The 4,147-nt window shown below is 46.9% G+C and overlaps 1 protein-coding gene across 1 annotated transcript in view; it reads right to left on the bottom strand.

The window, feature by feature from the left end:
* Positions 1-149, bottom strand: part of Neu4 (neuraminidase 4) — a 4,004-nt gene extending 3,855 nt beyond the window's left edge. Inside the window, exon 1 of the mRNA XM_031368940.1 lies at positions 131-149. The gene's annotated coding sequence lies outside the window, so the exon portion shown is untranslated. The remainder of the gene's footprint in view (positions 1-130) is intronic.
* Between the last annotated feature and the right edge of the window lie 3,998 nt (positions 150-4,147).

The following is a 4,147-nucleotide window of genomic DNA, read 5'->3' as shown; positions in this document are numbered from 1 at the left end:
GAGAAGGAGGAGGAGGAGGAGAAGCAGAAGCAGAAGAAAAAGAAAGTGGGGGAGAGGTATTTAATATCCACAACTATGGTATGTAAGACCAGACATCACACAGCAGGGGCAGATGAATCCTGGCACCCACCCACATAGAAGCAGAAGGGAGCCCCCTAAAATCTCCATTGCAAATAGCTTCAGACACAGGAGATGGACACACTGAACCCTCTAGGCTGCCTAGGGGGCTGTACATAAACAGCAGAACAGCCCTTACCTGCAGCATACATACCCCCAAGTGACTTGTGAGCACCAGAGAGCGCCAGGAGTGAGGTTGATCAAAAGGCAGAAAAAGAAAAGCCAAGAAGAGCAGAGGAGTCCTGGCTTAGCCCTAAATGGATTCCTCCCAGTCAGAGCATGGTCAATGTGAGACTGAGAAGGTAGAGGAGGGGTGGACAGAATCCTGGAACCAGGAGGATGTGGTGAACACAGAAGGACAAAGGCCTCTCCTTAGGGTTATCTGCTGTCCTGTCTCCCACTCTATACCCTGCCCCAGTGGCCATTTCCTAACCTCACCCACGAGCCAAGGATCAAGTGGGCATCCATCTCTGTGTGACCAGAGCCCTGATTATGATCACCTTACCCCCTTCTTGTCCATTCAGCCACCCCCTTCCCCATCCATGCATTCGCATCTGTGGGGCCCTGGACTGAGAGTCAGATAGAAAATACTTCCACTCGGAACTGAATCCACAGGAGGGTGGCCAGGCAGTCCCAGAGAATGTTTTCTTCCCACTTAGCCCCCACACACACAGGAGGACCTATTAGGGATACATTGGGAGTGTGAACTGAATCTGCCAGAGACCGCTGTCTGACTTGCACCATGGTAGACCAAATAGTGAGTGTATATATCTGATGTAGGATTGATGGGGAAACAGGGCAGGGATTGCTTTACCTGCAGGACAAGAACAGTCAGAGCCCACAGACATCTAGGCCAGACCACCTCCAGCCAAACAGCTCATGGCTAGCCGCCTCCCCCCACCCCCAGACCAGAACACAGCCAGACACATAGCCCACACCAGTCACTCCTGGCCAGCCTACCATGAGCCATACAGAAGAAACTAGTCCAGAACACGGAGAGGAGGCTTCCTACATAGCACCTGGATGAAGATCAAGTCTCCATGAGAACCTAGTAGGACCTCCCAGATCGTAGACAGGATAGAGAAGCAGAAGACAGTCACTCACGTAAAGCACTATCAGGCTCTGCAGACCACCACGAGCGCCAAGCCTTAGGTCCTCTGGGTCTACCACAAGCTCCGTGATGCACACTGTCCTGCTCACCCACTGCTAGCTCTGGGGCTTCTGAGTAGCTTCCTGTCTCCTGGAAGACCCCAGCTCTGCACTCAAAGGGCAATTGTACCCAAGTAGAAACAGGTGCAAGGAGCCACGTGTCCCTTCAGACTGAACAGGCACAAGAGAGACATTCTCTGTACATTTGGATGGTTTCCCAAAGTCTAGGACCACAAGAACTGTGGATTCAGACCACTGGGAGCCTGATCCCACTCCCCAGCCTGGAAACAGAGCAGGACCCAGAGAGGCTCCAGATACCATCAAGTCACTCCCATTGTACACAGGGTAAACTGAGGTCTATGAAGGGGATGGGGTGTCACCCATTAGAAGCATCCTTTTCTGAGACAGCTCTGGGTTTCCATGGAGACCTCAGTCAAAGAGCAGGGCCTCCCCCATAGCACTGCCAAAGTGGCCCATTCAGTGAGTTCCAAGGACAGGGATTGTCCAGGAAAGTGGTGTTTCCACACAGACTCACGCCATCCCAAGCGAAGTCTTCCTTGGGTGAAGAGTCACAGAGAGGAAATGGAAGCCTTTGGGCTCTGGCAGGGATGGTACAGCTTGACCTGGGCAAGCCGTCACCCTAGAGCACCAAAGCCAGCGCAGGTCTTTGCCTCATACCCTTGCAGGCCACCCCATGTTTGAACTTGTCAGCTTTATACCAGGGAAGTCAGATTCCCATCTTGGGCTCCTAGGTCAGTTAGAAACCACCAGAAGACGGGGAGTTTTCTCTCAAACTCCAATAAAATTGTCTTAGAGACTCCCTCAAAGTCCATTGTTAAGTTCTTTTATGAATTCTTAATCTTTTTAAAGATGTATTTATTTTATGTGAATACACCGTTGCTGTCTTCAGACACACCAGAAGAGGGCATCAGATCTCACTGCGGATGGTTGTAGTCCACCATGTGGTTGCTGGGATTTGAACTCAGGACCTTTGGAAGAACAGACAGTGCTCTTAACCATAGAGCCATTTCTCTGGCCCCATGAATTTTTAATTAAATTTAATTAATTAATTTAAGTAATGAATTGATGTAAGAGAATTTTATAAATTCTTTTTAATGAAACTGAGAGGTCAATGAAGGCATCCCAATTTTTCCAGTAACATGACAATAATGAAGAGACCCTAAGGATGCTCCTTTTGATGTACATTATATTGGCAAATTAGGATGTGCTGCTTGAGCTCACTGACAAATTGGCTCTAGAAGCAGGAAAGAAAATAACAAGACTAGCCAAGAATAAAAGCATTATTGAGAATAGCTGGAGGTAAATTATTTCCAACTAAGGTTATTTTTTTGAAAGATTTATTCTAATTATGTATGTGAGTATGTCTATGTGTGGGTATATACACATGAGACAATACATACATAATCACATAAAAAGATGGATTTTTAAAAGTATATGTGTAACTCTTTTACTTAATATTTATAATTTGTCAGGTTTTTAAAAGATTTATTTCTATTTGGGTGTGAGTGTGTGTGTGTGTGTGTGTGTGTGTGTGAGTGTGTGTGTGTGAGTGTGTGTGCATGTGTGTGCATGTGCGTGTGTGTGCGTGTGTGTGAGTGTGTGTGTGCATGTGTGTGCATGTGCATGTGTGTGCGTGTGTGTGCGTGTGCGTGTGTGTGCGTGTGCATGTGTGTGCGTGTGCATGTGCGTGCGTGCGTGCGTGTGTGTGTGTGTGTGAGAGAGAGAGAGAGAGAGAGAGAGAGAGAGAGAGAGAGCACTTGCATGCATGTTCCTGTGGATGCCTATAAACGCCAGAAGAAAGCATTGGATCAGCTGGTGCTGGAGTTACAGGCCGTTGTGAGCCACCTGATGTGGGTACTGAAACCTAACTCTCATCCTCTACAGGAGCAGTAAGCACTTAATGGCTGAGCCATCTCTCCAGGCACCATTGTCAATGCTAAGTTAGACTGTTGGTTTGATTTTTTTTCTACCATAGTGCTAAGCAGTTAAAAATCTCAAATTGATCATGGTGAGGTTGTCTAGGTTTGAAGAAACAGCACAAGTGTGACACTCGAGCTGTGCTTAGTAGGGCTGACACCCTTTTAAAAACATTACCAGCGAGGGATCCAAGCATGGCTATACATGGTTGTCCTTAGCCACCTGAAGTGTTCTACACTTTTAGGGACTTCAACTCACAGGCCAAACAGGGATTTGGGGCTTTAACACAGGAATTTTTGTGCTAGCTGATATAATGAAGATATTTTTAGTGTGGACTTAGGCACCAGGGTTAAGAAACGGAAAGCCACTCAAGGAGAAAATAGGTGGGAATACAGTTCTCAAAATAAAGTGCTTTTACAAATTGGGAGGGGTTGTTTTTTGTTTTTATTGATTTATTTATCCATTCACTCCACATCCTGATCGAAGCTCCCCTCTCCTCCCATCCCTCCCTCATATGGCCCCTCCTCTTCTCCTCTGAGGAAGGGGAGCCCCCCGGGGAGCCCCCTTGGGTACATCAAGTCACTGCAGGATTAGGAGAATCCTCTCCCACTGAGGCCAGACAAAGAAGCCCAGTTAGGCCCAGACAGACAGGCAACAGAGTCAGGGACAACACCGGCTTCAATTGTTGGAGAACCTTCATGAAGACCACACTGAATATCCACTACATATGTGCAAGAGAGCCAATGGGAGTTTTTGATATAGTATAAATTTTTCTCTTTAGTGTTTATATTAAAAACAAACTAATGAATTTTATATAGAGAAACTATCTCCTAAAGAGTTAGAGGGAAGGAGCAAAGCTAAAGAAAGAAGAGCATAGGAGATGGTTCTCAGGAGCAGGAGATGGTTCTCAGGAGCTGGAGATGGTTCTCAGGAGCAGGAGATG

This window comes from Mastomys coucha, unplaced genomic scaffold (assembly GCF_008632895.1).
Source record: "Mastomys coucha isolate ucsf_1 unplaced genomic scaffold, UCSF_Mcou_1 pScaffold14, whole genome shotgun sequence".
Classification (NCBI taxonomy): Eukaryota; Metazoa; Chordata; class Mammalia; order Rodentia; family Muridae; genus Mastomys; species Mastomys coucha.
This window is presented reverse-complemented; position numbering and strand designations above follow the sequence as displayed.